Here is a 21,803-nt window from a genome sequence, read left to right on the forward strand (position 1 = left end):
GTTGTTGAGCGAGGGGGAGTGCCTCTCACCTGTGCCGACAGCCAGGGCCACAGATTGTCATTAGCTCAGCTGTCGGCTTTCTTCTCTTCAGCAGCCACAGTCCTCCACACACCGCTCCGGTTCCTCCTGCTTCTGTGCTGCCTCCTCTTGCATTGCTTGAAAATTAACCCTTTCGCAGGACTGCGGGAAGAAGTTGACTGTGCGGGAAAGTCCCGCAGAATCCGTGCGTGTTGGGAGGTAAGCGCAGGGCTGCCATCAGGAATTTTGGGGCCCCTTACACAGCTTAAGGCATGGGCCCCCTGGAAGAGGGGAACCGGGGGGGGGGGTTGCCACATGGGGCCCTGGGGACCTCTGAGCCCTTTAATAAAAAAAATGTAAAAAATTTTATAAAAAAAAGGGGGGTTGCCATCCAGGGCCCCCTATTGGGCGGGGCCCATGGGATTGAGCCCAGTCAAGCCCAATGGTAAGTCCGGCCCTGACGGCAGGGGGCTCAGGTGAGTATTAGGGGGCTATGAAAAGAGCAGTACACAGAAGGTTTTTTAACCTTCCTGCATAGGATGAAAAAGGTAAAAAACCAACAGCCACTACAACCACTTTAACAAACGTTGCTTTATGGCAGCCAACTCGTTGGTTCTTCAGCCACCTCCCCCACATTTTTTTTTTAAAGTTTGCAGCTACAAATACTGTAGCTGCTGACTTTTAATAAAAGGACACTTACTTGTCTAGGGAATCAAGCTTGGTTCTCACCCAGGCCAGTCCTTTAGTGGTCTTCGGGTCTGTGGTACCACCATGCTAAGTGTGGGAAGTTGGCTGTGACTCCTTGTGGCTTCACAGACGGCTTCCCACTATGCATGCGTGAGGCATGCTGCATCCTGATAATGGTCCCACAGCTTTTCGGCACTTGTGATATGTCCCAAAAGGCTGCGGGCACAGAAGGCGGGGCCAAACTTCTTCTCGGATCACCTAGGCAATCTGGGCAGAAGCGGGAGCGGAGATCTGTCAAAACCACATGCCTGCTCCACCCCCCCCCCCAAAAAAAATGCCCAAAAGTTAAAGAGGAGGGGGAGGCAGAAAAGTGAATCTTTCCCTTAGGGATGATGTTACACTTTAAAGCGGATCTCCCATGCAATTACGTTTTTTTTTTGTTTAAGTCTAGTTACATAGCTAATTGCAGGGCTTAAATAAACTTACTTCTCTCCGCTCTAACGTCCGCTCCGCTCCCTTTGTGTGCTGAAGAAAAACGTATATTCCTTCCGTTGCCATTTGTAGTGTGGGCATTAGATACGGGCAGGGACTTCCTGGTTCTGGTGATGCTGTGTTCCCAGCATCCACCGATCGATCTCGCGCATGCACACACGCAGCGCGGACCATGGGCGTCAGTGTCTGTGTTGCCATAGCAATGGCAGGCGTGGTTCGTCCTGGTCCCCGAAATCACGCAATGTTTCGTCTAGGCCAGAATAGGACAACAAGGGAGCTATGAAACAAGCTCCCAGAAGACACAGCGCGGGACAGGAAATAAGAATAACCCGAGGAAAACCCGAAGGCTCCAGACCGGAAGGCAAACGAAGAACTCAGGTAATGTACATATTTATTAAACTTAAATATCCATTTCGGTATTGTTTTTTAGCATTAGAAATATTACAAATGACTTAAAAATCGGGTGGAGCTCCGCTTTAAGAACAGGCTGCTAACACACAGCAATGGAATAAAAAAATAAAAACCTTTAGAATTTTTTTTAAAGCATGAAAGGAACGACACCACAACACACCACACATCATACAATGTATGCGTTTTGGTAAAAACTGTACAGAATTTTGACTGTGTGTTACCACAACAACATGTTATCAACAGGTGTGAAGGCATCCTCAATTTCTGGATTTATTAGGAAACATGGCATGTTAGTGGTCTCTAATTACTACAGTAATTTTTGGGAATTTCTTATTCAATGGCCACTCCACAGGCAATTATAGTTATTAAATAGAAAATCTGTGTAAACCAAAATCTGGCTAGGTACATCTACTTTAACAAGCTTATAAACCTACTCTAAAGTAAACATAGAACTGGAATCTTATCCTTATATCTCATATTCCTGTGTGAAGAGGCTTTTTCTAGCATGTAATGAAAATACATTTGGTAAAGACATTCTAAATCATGTTGTATACTCACAGGTCAGCTGTCCCAGACCCCATATACAACAATATTACATATTTTTACTTTTGATACACTCTGCGTTGTTGCAGTCTTTTGATACAGCCAGGGATGTTTTTCAATACATGTCAAATAATATTCCTTATTTAATGTAATTAGTTTGTTTCTATTATTGGTAGCTATATATAAGTAACATTTTATGAAGTTCAGTCCTAGAAACAAAATGTACAGTACTGAAGCTTTACACTCCATTGGGTCATATTCACCTAACATAAAATTATGTTACTCTTTGATCAATACATCCTAACACATCTTAGAGTGAATTCATCCTGAGAGTGCAAATTCACATTTAATGTTGCTGCGCCAATTACAGTGTGTCAGTCTGAACACCAAATTAGTTTTTATTCAATAACTAACCTTTTCATTGCAATAGACGACTTCTCAAGAGACAAACCAGCTTTGTTCCTGAAGCTGTGACTGCATTGAAAACTCCCACATAGTTTGCTTGAACCTCGTAACTTACATGCACAGCCCTTTTAACTCTTCACAACCCATTCAGATGATTGGCGTGATTCCCAATAGGAAGTTGTGACTGTAGCATTAATATCTACAAGGATACTGATGATTCATAAACACGAGAAACTGGGAAATATTCTTGAATAACTGGTGTAATATTTGCAATAAAACAAGTTTGGACAGTGTACTTCTGTCTAACAACATTTTTTCCAGCTACGGAGTGTATGATTACAGCATTTTACAAGGATATCTTTTTATGACGCTATTACTGCAAATTTCTGTTTATCTTAAATATGAAATAAATTCAAGATATAAGTACCAACATACTATTCAAACCAAAATGAGGGATGGGTGTGTGTGTGTGTGTGTGTGTGTAAGTTAACAGATTGACATGTCATCTGTCAACATTACTTAAAATACAACTCTTAGCTTCAGAGAAGAGATGGGCATAACATTTTTCTAGCTGTACTCAGGAGGTAAAAATGTCCTTATTATTTGACTGCATACTTATCTGCATAGTTATCTACATACCCACCTGGATACCCATCTACATATCCACCTGCATACCTGCCTGCAAAGCTAGCTGCATCTTTATTTGCATGTCCATCTGTATAGCAACTGCACATCTACCTGCATATCTGCATAATTATCTGCTTAATTATTTGCATAACCACCTGCATAATTATTTGAATAGGTACTTGCATATTTATTTATGTATAGCCACTTGTATAAGCCCCTGCATAGCCGAATCATTGATTTGCTGAGTAGCATAGATGTGTGGATTGAGGTAGACTGAGATTGAGATTCGATAGTTGTAGTTTCTGCAGTTTAGGGATTGTGGGTTGGTAATTAACTACTAGGTGAGGAGTATGAAGGAGTAATGGGGAGAAAAAGAGCAAAAAAACATCAAGCAGTAAGTGGGAATTACAACTCTATAAAATCATATATGGTTCAGGATAAGGCAGTCCAGGTAGTAGAACAAGCAGTGGAGAGCGTAGATGAGATAACTTCTCACCAGTAGAAAAAACAAAAAGGAGAATAGGCATGGGAGAAGATGGTTCTCCAAAAAAATCAACAACAGCTGAAAATGGAAAAGGGGACTTAAATCTTACAAGCACCACCTACAAAACAAGATATGGCAGAGATGAGGTCTCATCTGGAATATACGATTAAAGGAGAACTGAGTGCAACTAGAATGGATATACAGAATGTCCTACAATGGGTAGAAGAGTCTGAAGAACATCTAGATGAACATAAAAAAAACATTGTGGAACTGCGAGAGAGGGCTAAGTTGGATTGGTTTGCAATGAGGAATATTCGATACAGGCTTGAAGATCAAGAAAACCGAAACAGACAAAATAACAAAAAGGATTTGTGGACTTTTTCGCGATCTAGAAAATACAGTCTGAGAAGTGTTAAAATAAAATATTGAAAGAATAAGTATTATCCCCTAGACGTTTTGAAAGAGTCCACAGAATACACAGAAAAATAAGTTATCAACAGATTTTATTAGGGACGTAATAGCAAGATTTTTCCATTATAAAGTAAAAGAGCAAGTGGCACTGGGCATGAAAAAAGCTGCATCGATCGAATTTAATGGAATCAAGGGCCAGATTCACAGCGGAGATACGACGGAGTATCTCAGATACTCCGTCGTATCTCTCAGAGTATCTATGCGACCGATTCATAGAATCATATAAACAAAGAAAAGCCACGCCACAAAAAACAGTCTATTAGGGTACACAGTCTATGAGAGTGTAGTTAGTCCGTAATTGATAGAATGGTGCTTGTATAGTCATAAATAGGTTCGGATTAATCCTGACAATGATGGCTCCTACAGTCCACAACCCAGTGATGCAATACACAAAGTGACCATCCACCGGAAAAGGAAAGCCGCTTACCAGAACCGACAAACCGCTTGCCTTCTGGTAAGCGGCTTTCCTTTTCTTTTCCGGTGGATGGTCACTTTGTGTATTGCATCACTGGGTTGTGGACTGTAGGAGCCATCATTGTCAGGATTAATCCGAACCTATTTATGACTATACAAGCACCATTCTATCAATTACGGACTAACTACACTCTCATAGACTGTGTACCCTAATAGACTGTTTTTTGTGGCGCGGCTTTTCTTTGTTTATATTTTCCTTGTGATTCACACGCCAGCTGCTGCCTAGGGTCAGAGGGTGGGGGGACACCAGCGCGGTCTTTGTTTTGTGTGTTGATTCATAGAATCAGTTACGCATAGATATCCCTAAGATCCGACAGGTGTAATTTTTTTACACTGTCGGATCTTAGGATGCAGTACCGCGGCCGCCGCTGGGGGGAGTTTGCATCGTAAACCAGCTTCGGGTATGCAAATTAGGAGTTACGGCGATCCACAACGGATTTTCGCGTTCGCTACGTCGCCAATAATCTAGTTTCCCGTCGCAAAGTTAGTCGTCGTTTTTGGTGCCTTAACTTTACACAGCAAACGTATTGCTGTATAAAGTATGGCCGTCGTTCCCGCTTCAAAATTTAAAAATTCACGTCGTTTGCGTAAGCCGTCCGGGAATACGGAATTACGCTACGCGCATCGCCGTTCGAAAAAATGACGTCACTTCGCGCAAAGCACGGCGGGAGTTACGAAACGGAGCATGCGCAGTAGGTCCGGCGCGGGAGCGCGCCTAATTTAAATGGCACCCGCCCATTTAAATTATGCGGGCTTACGCCGGAGGCCGCCGGCGTAGTTTTCATCGCAAGTGCTTTGTGAATCAGGCACTTGCGATGAAAACTTGCGGCGGTGTAACGTATCTACGATACGTTACGCCGCCGCACTTCTACCTGAATCTGGCCCTTAGCTACTAATTTTTACAGACATATCATGGGAGACCCTAGCCCATAGAAGGGCCCTGAAGCCTTTGTCAAATCAGCTACAAGCTAAAAACATTGATTACATATTTCCAGCGTGCTTGATAGCAAAAAATCCGGGTATTGCAGCTACTTTGCAATTACCAGAAGACTTAAAATAATTTTGCAGCAAACTAGATCTGCCACATATCAACTTGGAAAATTGGGAAAAGAAACCCCCGAAATGGGGGAAGTTAAAAGATTGACTATGGAATAAAGTATAGAATCTGAAAAATTGGATCAAACAGAAGATAAGGATAGAGTCAGATTTCCTGGTTAGGGGAGACAGGCCAGTAAACAAAAAGGATTTGCTTAAGGGAACACTGGGGAATGGCTGTGCCCATCGCCCCCCCCCCCCCCATCCTCAAAATTTGGGGATTAGCTCTGGGGGTTCACACAGACATACAGGACCCCCAAGGTATGCCCTGCTTGGCTGTGCACCTATAACTTAGACATCAGCTTGACAGGTCATAACATTGGTATTCAATGTAAAGGTGGGAGGGTAGAGGGTGGGGGCGTTTTTTTGTGGGTGTATGTAGGTACAAGATTATAATGTGTTTTAGTAACTGTATTGTTAGGAGAATGGAATATTCCTGGAATTTTGGAAGAAGTGTTTTCCTTATCCATAGCTCATGGTTCTTGCCTGCCCTTGTTTTGTTTGCGTTTGAAAAATCGCCCCTTTAAAAATAATCACTTATAACTTAGAGGCCTAAATAGCCCTAGTAAAAGGTATCAAATACGGCAGAAACTGAAAGGACTGTTTTCTAATATAGTTTTCTTACAAGAAACTAATTTATAGTGGTCATCTAAGGTCAATCTAAATTCTAAAATGATTCCAGTCTGGTTCCATGGCAGGGGACTTAGATGACCACTATAAATTAGTTTCTTGTAAGAAAACTATATTAGAAAACAATCCTTTCAGTTTCTGCCATATTTGATCCCTTTTACTAGGGTCAATCTAAATTCTAAAATGCTTCCAGTCTGGTTCCATGGCAGGGGACTTCAATTTTATTCTCGATCCAACCCTTGATACTCAACTTTTCTCTTTACGTTCGGAGGGAATACATCTTCGGATAATCAAGCAAAAAGTTTATCAACGGCAATTAGTAGAGGCCTGGAGAATCCTACACCCTAGGGGGAGGGTTTTTACTTATTGCTCCCATGTGCATTCTTCCTATTCAAGAATAGATCATGTCTTCCTAGGCCATCAGCTTTTAGAAGGGTTGTTGGGAGCAGAAGTCAATAACCCTCTCGGATCATGCCCCTTTTATGGTCATCCTGTATTTGAAGGACATACAGGTTAGGCAGAGATCTTGGAGTGCAGACAAATCCCTCCTATACGACCGTGGGATAGTTGGTGATCTGGAAAAAGAGTCAAATTAATTTTTTAAAGAAAACAATATAGAAAAGATCGCTCCAACTGTGCTTTGGGAAACTCATAAAGTGTTTATGAGAGAAAGATTAATAGCAGAAGGGGATAAGAGAAGGAAAATTTGGTTAGCTCAGAAACAAACTCTTTTTTTTTATGGGAAATTCAGGAGTTGGAACAGATACATAAAGAAATAAACTGTCAGTTCACCTGTGGCCATGTGACAAGTGCACCCAGTTGGAGTCAGGGGTGCACCACAAGGTAGTGAACCCTATAGCAGACTGCTGCGGATGGACCACAGAGTGGATATGGAGGTGAGGTTCACTGGGTCACAAACAGGGACCCTACAGGAAGCTTGAGCCCAAGATTCCCCAGGGCGTGGAATCTAAGATCCAGTTGGTATTCACCAGAGCCTCTAGTGGTGAGGATGGCCTTTGCTGCAACTGGATCCAGGTCACGGCCCCCGGAGTCCCCTAGGTCACGCTCCGTAGGGAGAGAGGGGAAGCAGCCACTCTGGACACAAGGGATAGTGAAGGGTAAGCCGAGGTCGGGGCAACAAGCAGACGAGAATAACCAAGGGACAGGCCAAGGGTCAGGGTCACAGGCAACCAGGAGTAGTCGGAGACAAGCCAAAGTCAGTACACAGAGATAACGTAGCACACGGCAAGCAGGAACACAATACTAACAAACAACGTTGATCAGCAAAGCAGACCAGCAGTGCAGTGATTAATATAGAGTTCCTGGGATGGCCTGGGTGGAGCTATACAGGGAGGAGAGATGATAAAGGCAGCCAGATAAGAGAGTCTGGCCTCTAATGAACACATGGAGAGACAGGTAAGCTGCCAGACATTATTGCATATCCATGACATAAACAATAATAAGGTGATGGTCAAATTATTGGGAAAACAAGAGGCATTAAAAGACTTGTTCGAGAGACATTAGTAAAATCTTTCTGGAATAAGCAAAGTAAACAATACTCAAAACTGTGATGATTGTCAGGTCACCTGTGGCCAGGTGACAAGTGCACCCCGTTGGGGTCAGGGATGCACCACAGGGTAGTGAACCCTATGGCCGATCAGAGAGGAAGCGCGATCCCAAGATTCCCCAGGGCGCAGAGTCTAAGACCCAGCTTTGTGTTCACCAGAGCCTCTGGTGGTGAGGATGGCCTTCGCCGCAGCTGGATCCAGGTCGCGACCCCTGGGGTCCCCAAGGTCACACTCCGCAGGGAGAGAGGGGAAGCAGCAACCAGGACAAGCGATAGTGATGGGTAAGCCGAGGTCGGGGCAACAGGCAGACAAGGGTAAACAAGTAACAGGCCAAGGGTCAGGGAAACAGACAAACAGGAGAAGTCAGAGACGAGCCAAGGTCGGTACACAGGAAGGTAAACGTAACACACTGCAGACAGGAACAAGCTACAAACAAAGGTTGAACAGCAAAGCAGACTAGCAGTGCAGTGGTTAATATAGGCTTCCTGGGATGTCCTGGGGTGGAGCCATACAGGGAGGAAAGTGATAAAAGACAGCCAGAAAGAGGGTCAGGCCTCTAATAAACATATGAGACAGGTAAGCTGCCAGCCTTTATTGCATATCCATGACAATGATTTGCAATGTAGAAGAAATAAAATAGACCAGTATCTATTGAAAGTAAATCTTCCAGTCTTATCAGAAGAGGGTGCAACTAAGCGAGACAGCGATATTTCTAAAAAAGAAATAGAACAGGCAATTAAAACTATCAAGGTTGGTAAAAGCCCAGACCCAGATTGGTATACGTCCCTATATTTGAAAAGGTTTACAGGAATTTTGACCCCCTATTTTCAGACATTTATGAACTCCATTGGGGCAGGACTGGAGATACTAAAGGAAGATTTAGGGGCCTATATATCACTTCTAGTAAAAGAAGGGAAATATCCAACATTGTGCTCCAGCTTTAGGCCAATATTTTTGATTAATGAAAATATAAAAATGTATGCAACAATATTGGTTGAAAGACTGAAACCTCATACGCCAAAATGGATAGAGAAACATCAAGCAGGCTTTGTTCCTGGAAGAGAAACAAGGGACAACATATTAAGAACTATTCTTTTAATGTATGAAGCTAAAAATGAAAAGAAACCAGTTTTCCTATCGGTAGACGCTAAAAAAGGCTTTCGATAGGTTGGACTGGAATTATATGTTGTTGACACTGTGTAATTTTGGCAAGGGCCCACGCATTTTTAGGTGGATAGGGGCATTGTACTCTAGTCCTACAGCCCAAATCCGGATAAATGGTACTTTGCCAGAACCTTTTATGCTTTATAATGGCACACATAAGAAGTGCCCACTCTCCTCTTTACTTTTTGTACTTTCTTTAGAACCTCTTTTAGCAACTGTAAGAACAAAATCAAGAAATTTGAGGTATAGAGGTGGCGGGACAAGAACAAGGTATCCGCTTTCACAGACGGTATTATGTTATACATGTAGTGTCTGGTTATTTTACAGTACCGGTGCTAGTTAAATTTAGAGGGAGATCAGAGTGTAGTTAAACTCTGATCCAAATTGTTATGCGTTAAACAGGGTCTCTGTCTCAGCTTGGCGGTGCTGTGGGCTTATTCTGCTGTGCTGGGGTGTTCTTCCAACCCCGGTGCTGCAGGTGGCAGCAGTGGAGTCGAGACTTGGGTGCTCTTCCCAGCAGCCAATCAGGAGGGTTTGACCTCGCTGTGCATGCTGGGGAGGGGTATTTATGGGACAGACGCCATTGGTTCTGGGTCTTCTTCTTCTAGTGTGGCACCCACCTTTAGGGTGACCACATCAAGGCGCCCCGGTGTTATGGCCTAACTTACCGGGGCGTGCGTGCCACGTGGTGTTCCTGGTTCCGGGGCCACAATAGCCCAGAGCATCTGAACAGCGGCGGGGACCCAGTGAGCGACTGGGTTCCCACCTGTGAGGATCCCAAGCTGTATTGCTGTTCGGTAGGGAGTCCGTCTGAGGAGCGCCATTGAGAGGCTGGCGGTCCAAAAGGGCCTCGACAAACCACCGGGGATCAAGGTAGCCAGACACTGAAGGATTGATCACCTGTCAGTCGGTACCTGGGCGACAAGTTGAAGGAGATCCAGGCGTAATTCATCTAAGGAGGATTGCCTCCGTAACTACAAATCAGAGAGGGCCTGTGGCAGAGGTGTCTCCCTGACATTCACCAAGGAGGGTCTGTGGCAGAGACTTTTCCTCAAGTTCAAGTTCACCAAGGAGGGTCTGTGGCAGAGACTTTTCCTCAAGTTCAAGTTCACCAAGGAGGGTCTGTGGCAGGGACTTTATCCTACAAATGTTTGAGTGATACTGTGGCTGCCAGGTCAGTGAGAGAGGCCTGTCCGGGTACACTAAACCCAATCCGGCAAGAGTGGCGCACAGAAGTGTTACGCTTGGGAGCAGGACTGTTTCCCTATCATCACGCCTGAATTTGCTATTCTCCTTTCTTCTTCAACTTTACTTTCCTCACCACAAGTTTTATTGTTTTTACCCCGCTCGGTAATAAAAAGCACAGCAAAGAACACCTGTTGCGGACATTCAGGTGGGAGAAGTCACCCACCCCTGCGTGAGATGCAGACTGAGTTTGGCGCTAAAGGACAGAGTGATTTCCTGCCTACGAGAGGTCGTGCAAAAATGTCTGTGCCATCAACGCCATTTGGAAAACTGCGACCCCCGATGTCTGTGCCGGGAGTAAATGCGATGTCTACTACTGCTGGAGTCCCCCTGACAGATACCGGAATCCGAATGTGGACCCAGGGAAAGTTCGTCCTATTTTCCATTGAAAGCGTGGAGGCCCTTGGACTGTCCTGCCTCCGCTATTCGGAGCTGGTCGTCCGTCTTTTGCCCTTTGCACGGTGCAAGAAATGCTGGAATTATTTATTCCAAGTGGAGCCACCGACTGAATCTCCTCGGGAGTACAGGGTGGATTGGATTACTGGGACAGTGACCGCGGATGAGGAGGCCCCATGGCCGAAACCCTCTTCAACTGATGTGATCGCTGATTCGGAGACCGTGACTGTCTCGTCTACATTGACTCTGCCATCGGCTTTTACCCCGGAGGTAAGCGATGCGGATGACAAAGAGTGTGTGCCCAGTGTGGAAGCAGATGCCGTAACGGAGACAGCGCTGACCAATGTGGTCTCTGTGTGGCACGCTATCGCCAAGATGGGCCCCGCTCAAACCTCCCACGGCTGTGGTAGAGGCCTGCCTGTGTGCAAGCATGACAAAGTCAGTACCCTTGTTGGAGAACGTGCGTGTTTGCCTGCTGAGGAGTATGACACATCTGACTTGGACTCATTATCTGATGCTGGAGGTGACCAATCGTTCGAGCCTGAGTTTCCCGAATCACAGCGGGGTAAAAACTCCCGGGCTGCCAAACCCCGCAAACACAGGAAGCACTCCAGGGATGCCGCACCATCTGCGGATGTCCCACAGCTAACATGGGAAGTTGAAGTGCCAAGCATCAGTGTTGTTAACCCCATGCCTGCTCTCCTGCCTGTATTGAAGAGAGCTCCTGATGCTATTGTCTTATTGGGACTTGGACACCCCCGTACTTTACCGAAACTGGCCCGCGTGCAACGCATCTTCATGAGAAAGGTGGCCATGGACTATGGGTGGGAATATCCTTATGTGCCTCCAGCTCTTATGCCCGTGATTGAACAAAAGAGAGAGAGCTGGTACCAGGACGCAATATGGGAGCATTTAAGTGTACCAAAGACTGATCGCAATACAGAGTATGCATTCATCTGCGTTGGCCAACGGTTTGAAGGCTGCTTGAGAGACTGGAGCCTCGGTCAGTAAATTTTCAGTGACAGAGTAGTTCTTAAATGTCGCGGGAAAGTGGATAACGTTTTCTCTGTTACCACTACAAATCAGCGAGGGGACATCATCACTTTGCCTGATCCAAGATTTTACAAGTAGGCCCAATGCAGGGACAGATTTTAGCAACACAAATCGCTACCTAACAGGTCCACAAAAGTCGTTTCAAGCACTGGTATAGGTGTGCTACTTTCTCTGCAGTACACAGGTGTGTAATACATTCATATACTTTTTGTCAGTGTAGGGAGAGGTTGGCGTTTCCAGCAGGGACAGACTTTAGCGAAACAAATCGCTACCTAACAGGTCTACAAAAGTCCTTTCAAGCACTGGTATAGGTGTGCTACTTGCTCTGCAGTACATAGGTGTGTAATACATTAATATACTTTTTGTTAGTGTAGGGAGAGGTTGGCGTTTCCAGCAGGGACAGACTTTAGCAAAACAAATCGATACCTAACAGGTCCACAAAAGTCCTTTCAAGCACTGGTATAGGTGTGCTACTTGCTGTGCAGTACATAGGGGTGTAATACATTCATATACTTTTTGTAAGTGTAGGAAGAGGTTGACGTTTCCAGCAGGGACAGACTTTAGCGACATAAATCACTACACAACAGGTCTGCAGTATATAGGTGTAATATATACGGTAGTTATAATATACTTTCGAATATAGAAAGCATATTATAGTGGATTTGTATTGTGCAGCATTGTGACTGGCGGTGTATTTGGTTACTGCTGAATTTTAGCCTCTTTCACTGCATTACCTCTGCTGCGCACATTTAAACAAAATCCTGAAAAAAAAGTTTTGATAAACCAGTGGCCCCCCAAAACGACAGATTTTGTTATATACCTTCTTCCACATATACTGCGCTTCTCTAGAGACTTTTGTTGTCACAGGGTCATTTAAAAAATGACAGGCAGAGTAAGAGGCAGGCCCTTCCGCAGGGGTGGGAGGGGTAGGGCAGGAGCACCAGGCCAGAGCCAAAGTGGTAAGTGGCACAATGTTCGTTCGATTACATCAAAGGACGCACCAGACTTGGTTGAGTGGCTCGCCACCAACACCACCTCCACCACCACCATATACCCTCCGCTTGATCCACTTGAGTCACAGGAATTATTTTCCGATCCATCAGAAGACATTTCGGATGCACAGCCATTCTTGGCATTGGATCAGGAAGAGGAGGTAGCAACAGCCGCCACTCAGCAGTCTGACGACAGTACCCAGATCAGCCCAAGGAGGTTGGTCCCCACTGTTGCTGCCTACTCCGAGATCTCTAGTTAGTGATGGGGAAGGTGACGTTGATGATGATGTGTCTACAGACGTCACGTGGGTGCCCACAAGCGAGGAAGAGGAGGAGAGTTTAGAGGGAGAGATGGACCAACAGATAGGGAGGAGAAGCAGGCTGAACTTACATTGCACAGGAGGGACAAACCAGACTCCTAATGTATCAGGAGCAAGCCATCAACCATGTACGGTCACATCTGGCACTCCCAGGAAGCCGGCCCATGGCTCCGCAGTGTGGGCTTTTTTTAACGTGTCCGCTGCAGACAATAGTGTTGCCATCTGCAACCTTTGCAGTCAACGCATAAGTCACGGTTAGCCCAACACTCACCTAGGGACGACCGCCTTAAGAAGGCACCTGGCCTACCATCACCGAGCCCAGTGGGAGCAACGCCATCAGAACCCACAAAGCCACACTCCAGGCTCTAACCGTCCAGCCTCTTCTCCTTCTCCTTCTCCTTCCCCTCTATGCTCACAATTGTCCTCCACTCTACCTTCCATCATGACTTCCTCACGTTTTTCTGAAAAAAGGCAGGCTTCTGTGGCCCAAATGTTTGATCGTAAAAAACGATGACGCCGGATAACCCTCTTGCCCAACGGTTGACCGCTGGCTTGTTGGAACTGATAGCCCGCCAACCACTGCCATATAAATTTGTGGCCATTGGAACACCACAATGGAAGGTCCCAGAAAGGAATTGTTTTTCACAGAAGGGCATCCCAGAGCTATATGGCCATGTTCAGCGGCAAGTGAATGTATCTCTGGCACACAGTGTCAGTGCCAAAATGCCAAGGGAAGGTATATAACTTTCACTGCCCACTGGGTGAACCTTCTGACAGCTGTCAAGCATGTAACCCGTGGCACCCTTGTAGATTTGGTTTTACTGCCACAGATTACATGCAGGCCTGCCTCTTCTTCTCCTCCTCCTCCTACTTCATCCTCCCTCTCCTCCTCGGCTGAGTCCTCATTTTCCGATGCTACCGTCTCTTCCGCTGTGCCGCCCAAGATCCCCAGAATCTATTCCACATGCCAGGTGAGACGTTTTCAAGCTGTGCTGTGTCTGTTGTGCCTGGAAGACAAGGGCCACACTGGTCCTGCACTCCTTTCAGCTTTGCGTTCACAGGCAGATCAGTGGCTAACACCACTCAATTTGACAGTTGGTAAAGTGGTGTGCGACAACGGTGCCAATCTGCTGAGCGCGCTGAAACAGGGCAAAATTACACACTTGCCATGCATGGCACACGTCCTGAACTTGGTCGTGCAGCGATTCGTTGCCAAATACCCTGGGCTCCAGGACATCTTGCGGCAGGCCAGGAAAATCTCGGGCCATTTCAGAAGATCTTACACGGCTATGGCTCGCCTTGCTGACATTCAGCGGCGACACAACCTGCCGGTCAGATGTCTTATTTGTGACTTCCCGACGCGATGTAACTCAACATTGTATATGATTGATAGGCTGCTCCAGCAGAAACGTGCAGTTAACGACTACCTGTACGAACTCTGCGGCAGGACAGGTTCTGGGGAGATTGTTTTTTTTGGGTGCTCATGCACGACTCATGCAGACTTCTGCGGCCATTTGATGAGATCACCAAACTGGTCAGTCGCAGCCAGGGCGCCATCAGTGATATCGTACCTTACGCCTTCTTTCTGGAGCGTGCATTGCATCGTGTCATTGATCAAGCCGTTGAGGAGCAGGAGCAGGAAGATGAGGAAGTCGCAATGCTGGATGAATTCCCAGGGGGGGCTACTCCACCTGAGACAAGTCAACAACGGGAGTCTGAAGAGGAGTCAGAGGAGGATGGTGCCAGGGCGGAGGAGGAGGAGCAAGAAGAGCATGCTTTAAACCTTTCTGGGATCCCTGGTGTTGTCCGTGGATGGGGGGAGGAGAACGAGGACGACATTATCCTGGATGATGAGCAGAAGCCAGGCCAGTACAGCGCTTCCAGTTTAGTGCAAATGGGGGCCTTCATGCTCCAGTGTTTTAAGAGGGACCCCCGTATATAAAAAAAAAAGGGCAAGGACCAGTACTGGGTGGAAACGTACTTAGACCCCCGGTACAAACAAAACATGATGGAAATGTTACCACCATCCCAGAGGGCTATCAGAATGCAGCACTTCCTGGCCTTGCTTCGAGAAATGCTGCATTCTGCTTTTGCGTCCGCTGGCAAAGGAATTTCCACTCACAGAGAAACAGTTTTAGGTACCAATCCAACAGCGCCTGCAAGAAGAGGGCGGTTTGAAGATGTCTTGGTCACTAATGATATGAGATCATTCTTTCAGCCGACCCATCGACAGCTGTCCTCCGGATCCAGCATCAGGGAACGCCTAGACCGATAGGTGTCCAACTACATAGGGTTAACGGCCGATGTGGACGCACTGAGAAGTGATGAACCCCTGGACTACTGGGTGGGCAGGCTTGACCTCTGGCCAGAGCTTGCACAATTTGCAAATGGAACTGTTGGCTTTCCCCTCATCCAGTGTCCTGTCCGAAAGACGTTCAGCGCAGAAGGGGGGGTCGTGACCGATAGCTCACAACAGTGTTGACTACCTCACATTTATAAAAATGAATGAAGCATGGATCTCGGGGGAATTCAACACATGTGACCAGTAGACCATGTTTCATTCAAATTCAGGTGAACGCCTGTAGGCTAATTTTCTGGGCCTGTACTGACACTTTTTTCTGTATCCGGTGAATGCCTAATGTACCACCAGCCACAGAATACAAGGTTGTTTGCTGTCAGGTGAACGCCTGTGGCCGTGGGCTAATTTTTGAGGCCTGTAATGGCCGACACTTACTTCTGTATACGGTGAATGCCTAATGTACCACCAGCCACAGAATACAAAGTTGTTTGCTGTCCGGTGAACGCCTGTGGCCACGGGCTAATTTTTGGGGCCTGTAATGGCCAACACTTACTTCTGTATCTGTTGAATGCCTAATGTACCACCAGCCACAGAATACAAAGTTGTTTGCTGTCCGGTGAACGCCTGTGGGCTAATTTTTGAGGCATGTAATGGGCGGCACTTACTTCTGTATCCGGTGAATGCCTATTGTACCACCAGCCACGGAATACAAAGTTGTTTGCTGTGAACACCACAGAAGGAGCAGTGGAGAAGGTGGCCGTCTGACCGATGCGTTCAGACTAGTTTTTAGTCCGCAGCCCCAAGGTATGTCCGGTTCCAGCAACCATCGCCAGCGTCTGGTTTACATGGTGCGGAAATACCTAGGGGCAAGATCAGACTTGGACACCTTCCCCACCGAAAATCCTGTGGCTTACTGGGTCTTGAGGATGGATCACTGGCCAGAGCTTGCACAGTACGCAATTGAGCTACTGGCTTGTCCTGCATCCAGCGTTCTTTCAGAACGCACATTCAGTGCTGCTGGAGGCTTTGTGACCGATCACAGGGTGCGCCTCTCCACCGACTCCGTCGATCGACTGACCTTCATAAAAATGAATCAGGCTTGGATCACCACCAGCTACAAAGCACCTGATGTAACTGAATAATTTTTTGGAAATGTCAGATCCCTTGGAGACTGCCTATGCTGATGCTGAGTGACTGTCCTGTTATGCTGACTGAATATCCCTTTCCTCCTCAATGATCTTGCTGATAGCTAGTAAGAACATTGTTGGTTCTGGGCACCGCCACCAGTGCTTAAGGCCCAATTTTTCTGCCCCTGTTTATCAAGGGCGTATAATTACAATTTTTGATGCAATACTTTGCATGTGGCTCTTTGCTGTGCTCCAATTACAGTATCTGTGAGAGGTTGCAGTGTTGTGGCACCGCCAGCTGTGCCTAAGGCCCAATTTTTCGGCCCCTGTTTAACAGGGGCGTGTAATAACAATTTTTGATGCAATTCTTTGCATGTGGCTCTTTGCTGCGCTCCAATTACAGTATCTGTGAGGGGTTGCAGTGTTGTGGCACCACCAACAGTGCCTAAGGCCCAATTTTTTCTGCCCCTATTTATCAGGGGTGTATAATAACAATTTTTGATGCAATACTTTGCATGTGGCTCTTTGCTGCGCTCCAATTACAGTATCTGTGAGGGATTGCAGTGTTGTGGCACCGCCAGCAGTGCCGAAGGCCCAATTTTTCTGCCCCTGTTTAACAGGGGCATGTAATAACAATTTTTGATGCAATTCTTTGCATGTGGCTCTTTGCTGCGCTCCAATTACAGTATCTGTGAGGGGTTGCAGTGTTGTGGCACCGCCAGCAGTGCCTAAGGCGCAATTTTTCTGCCCCTGTTTATCAGGGGCGTATAATAACAATTTTTGATGCAATACTTTGCATGTGGCTCTTTGCTGTGCTCCAATTACAGTATCTGTGAGGGGTTGCAGTGTTGTGGCATCGCCAGCAATGCCTAAGGTCCAATTTTTCTGCCCCTGTTTAACAGGGGCGTGTAATTACAATTTTTGATGCAATGCTTTGCAGCAGGCTCATTCCTGCACTCCAACTAGAGTATCTGTGAGGGGTTGCAGTGTTGTGGCACCAGCACCAGTGCCTAAGGCCCAATTTTTCTGCCTCTGTTCAACAGGGGCATGTAATTACAATTCTTGATCTAATATTTCACAGCACGGCATTCCAGCACCCACCAAGACTAACTGTGAGGGCTTACAGTGTTGTGGCAACACCAACACCTAGGGCCCAAATTTATGCAGAGTATATACGGCAGGCCCCTACTTTCAAACATCCAACTTACAAACGACTCCTACTTGCAAACGGAAGGAGACAACAGGAAGTGAGAGGAAATCTACCCCTAGGAAGGGAAATTCTCTTCTGTAAAAGCTGTCTCCTGTCCACTGATGCTTTATCACCAATCCTTGTTTCACAAAAAAAATAAAAATAAATTGTCATTGGGACAGAAAGTGAGGTGCAATCTTCTGAACAGATGCACACAGACAGCAAAACAAACATTACAGGGGTGATAACCCTTCTCTATGTTTTCAGAAAAGCTTAAAAAAAGATTTTATGGCTGAAGCTACACTTTAAAGAAGTACCAGTTGAAAATTACAAACATATTCTACTTAACAACAAACCTACAGTCCCTGGCCCGGATTCAGATACATTGGCGCATATTTATGCCGGCGTAGCGTATGTTTTTTACACTACACCGGAGCAGCACGGAGAGGCATGTACTGTATTCAGAAAGCTTTTACTCACCAGGATGCGCCAGCGTAACGTATTTTCGATTAGGGCAGCGTAAGTGTAAGTGGGCGTCACCCCATACAAATGATGGTCCGACTGTGTCGCAGTGGTTTACGTCGGGCGTATCTTAAACGGCGCATGTGCTGTGACGTGGACGAATTGACTGCACCCATCTGCGCATGCTCACAACTACGCCCGTCGTAACCCCTAAGATACGCCGGCCCACCGCCTACGCCCAGTGCATAAATACGTCCAGACATGCGCCCGTCAAGTGCAAAAGTACACAAGCATTTTTGTTTCTTGAGGCATGTCTGCACCAGTGGTGACTGCTAAGGGTCGGGGGAAGCTCAATTTCACCCCTGAGGAGAAGGCACTTATTATCGAGGGCCTCAATAAGTACGGCGCGTGCCTCTATGGGGCACTGAGTGGCACTACCAGCAAGGTGGAGAAAGATCAGATCCTGCTGGAGTTAACGACACAGGTGAATGCCCTTGGCGTGGAGGCTAGGACCCCCAAGGATATAATGAAAAAGATCAATGATCTGCGGCGTCTTGTTAAAGAAAAGCTGGTAAAGATCCGGAGGCATGCCAGTGGCACAGGAGGTGGACCAGCCACCAACATCACCCTCACTTCTGAGGAGCAGGTGATTGCCCGATGCCTGGAGAGGGAGCAGGTTGAGGGCCTGGAGGGATATAATTCGGTTGACTAGCCCTTGAGGACAGGTAAGTGTGTTTTATCTTCTCTCCAGTGTGTAGAATGTGAGGGGGTGCAAGGGAACATGTGACAAGTGTGTGGGTCCACCAACATGTGAATGTTTTGTGTCATCCACATATGTCCAGGAGGGAGCTGGGCCGTTGTCGGCTGCTGGGCGACTGACGCCATCCCTGGAGGAGAGTGCCCCCACCTCACCTGTAGAGGAAGTAGAGGAGGAGCAGGTCACTATGGAGGAAGGGTTCTTCATAGTGGAGGAGACCCCCATACCAGTAACCTCCCAAACCTCCACCCCATCAGGGATAGCCCCTCAAGGGCCACCCCCCATCAGGGATAGCTCCTCAAGAGCCACCCCATCCAGCCTGCCCCAAGCCTCTCCTGCCCCAAGGAAGGCTACACAAAAAACAAAGGGGTGTTCCGGAGGCATTGGAGGAGAATTTGGCGAGGGACCAGGCCCGGCAAACCAGCCATATGGGTGCCTTAGTGGGGGACCTGCACAGAGTGGCAGAGAGCCTGGCCTCCTCGGCCCAGACCCAGGCTGCCTGTACCCTAGCTGTGCAGCAGGCCCTCACCCAGCAGGCGGATCAGAATTTCGCCATCAATGACAGCCTGCAGGATGTGGTCGGCAACGGCACAGCAATTGTGACCTGTCTGGGGGAACTGCAGGCCACTACATCAGGCCTTGTAACGGAGGTCCGGAGCCTGGCAGAGGAAGTCCAGGCCAATACGGCTGCCATGCAGGTGGAGGGTTTTATTGGTTTTATTTGTATACTCAGGTTATGAGTTGTCTTTTTTTTCTAATTCCTGCACACGGGTATGAGTTGTCTTTTTTTTCTAATTCCTGCATACGGGGAGTAGTGCAGGCTACAGTGTGACTGGTGTGTGAATGTGGGGGTGACATTCCTGCCAGCAAAGGGGTGTCACCCTGGGTCGTTGGGGAGGAGTGATCCCCACGACCGTGTGAATGTGGTATGAATGGACAGCAACATAATTGGGGCCTTGGCGTGGCGTTGCTGCTCCCAAGTCCTGCATGGTGGACTTGGGCTAATCCAATGTGATGTGTATGTGGTGTGTGTGAGCTAGGGACCACAGTGGTGTGCATGCGTGCGTTCTCCTTGTGCCATGATGAATGTGTGTGTTTAACGTGCAAAGAAGCCTACCACGAGGCATCTCCTGACTGCTCTTCCCTCAGCAGACAGGGTAGCCTCGGTTAGGGGGGGACTTTGGGGTTCGGGGGTATAGGTCATCACACATGTCAATCTCCAGGCCCTTTCTCATGGCGTAGTTGTGTAGCATGCAACATGCACCGATGATCTGGCACACAAAGTTTGGGCAATACAACAGGGTCCCCCCGGACTTATCCAGGCTTCAGAAACGGGACTTCAGGATGCCAAATGTGCGTTCCACCACTGTACGGGTACGAATGTGTGCAGCATTGTATTTCTCTCTCCTCTGGTTTTGGGATTCCAGAATGGAGTCAGGAGATGGGGTCCAAGTGCATATGCAGAGTCACCTGGAAGGGAAAAGACAGGAGGATGTTAGTCGTGCATGTGCCCCTCGTGATGTCTGCATCATGGGGTCGGACAGTCATGCCTGACTCCCATGTCACTCACCAACCAGCCAGCTGTTCCTGTACACGTTCTGTCCGAATTCTGTTGGGATGTTGCTTTGACGGTATATGTAGCTGTCGTGGCTGGCCCCTGGGTGTTTGGCACGGACGTGCCATATGAGGCATTGGGCATCGGCTATCACCTGTAGGTTGATGGAATGCCAATGCTTCCGATTGCGGTATATGTGCTCTGTGGCTTGGGGGGGACGTAGTGCCACATGTGTGCAATCAATGGCCCCCACGGTGCGTGGGAATCCTGCAATTCTAAAGAAATCACGCATTGCCTTCTGCCGCAGATGCTCATGGGTGGGTCTGATGATGTGGTGGGACATGCGTCTGAGGATTGCGGGGACTACCTGGTGCACACATCTGCTCATGGTGGATTGTGACATCCCAGCCACGACTCCACTTGTATGATGAAAAGATCCACTGGCGAGGAAATGCAGTGTTGCCAGTACCTTGACCAGTGGCTGCACTGCATGTACGCGTTGTGTCTTGCTGGTGATGTCATCATGCAGGGTTGTGGTTATTTCCAGGATGGCATCAGGGCTGAATCTGAAGATGCGATACACCTCCGAATCACCCATGCCAAAGACGTCTATGCGTGTGCGGTATATCCTCTCATGTGCCCTCCTACGTGCCCGTAGACGCAGTAGTGCTATGACCACGGCTGCCCCTGGCATGTTGGCATACAGATGTGTTGTCATGCAAGTGTGGTTGCTCAGCTCGTCCGTAACGGTGCTGCTGTAGCTGCTCTCCAGCTGACCTGTGCAACTCTGGTGCAAAGTTATCCCTGCTTTATGAGGGGTAACTTTACGCCGGACGATGCACTTACGCGCACTGCGCGTAGCCTGTGCCGGCCAAACGTACGTTTCTGAATCACCGTATCTCACTCATTTGTACATTTGAATAGGAAATCAATGGGAGCGCCAGATGCGTCCAGCGTAAATATGCGCCTACGATACGCCGGCGTAGGAAATTTACGTTGGTCGGAAGAAGCCTGTTTTCAGGCGTATCTTGTGTTCTGGGTACGGGGCACAGATACGACGGCGCTAATTTACACTTACGCGGCGCATATCGAGATACGTCGGCGTAAGTGCTTTCTGAATCCGGGCCCCTGTCTTGTTTGCACCGCCTGTATACTGCTGTTCAAAGTATATATGTCCAAAGGGGCTTGTAATGACCTGGGGGAGGGGGGCGGGGAAACCCATTCTATTTTTCTCAGTGATTTTCATCCATATTGCAGGGACCAAACATTACATTAAAGCCGCAAGCAGTCTTAAATGACTTTTTTCTTATAGTAATCTCATTTTGTGTAGGGACAGTTC

At 47.3% G+C, this 21,803-nt stretch overlaps 1 protein-coding gene across 3 annotated transcripts in view; it reads right to left on the reverse strand.

Moving 5' to 3' along the window:
• Positions 1-2,705, reverse strand: part of SH3RF2 (SH3 domain containing ring finger 2) — a 201,161-nt gene extending 198,456 nt beyond the window's left edge. For 2 of the 3 annotated variants that reach the window (XM_040344586.1, XM_040344588.1), the window contains exon 1: positions 2,566-2,704. The gene's annotated coding sequence lies outside the window, so the exon portion shown is untranslated. Of the gene's footprint in view, positions 1-2,565 lie in introns of all 3 variants that reach the window. The other variant, XM_040344589.1, reaches the window with a different exon arrangement.
• Between the last annotated feature and the right edge of the window lie 19,098 nt (positions 2,706-21,803).

Source organism: Rana temporaria, chromosome 3, assembly GCF_905171775.1.
Source record: "Rana temporaria chromosome 3, aRanTem1.1, whole genome shotgun sequence".
NCBI classification, from domain to species: Eukaryota; Metazoa; Chordata; class Amphibia; order Anura; family Ranidae; genus Rana; species Rana temporaria.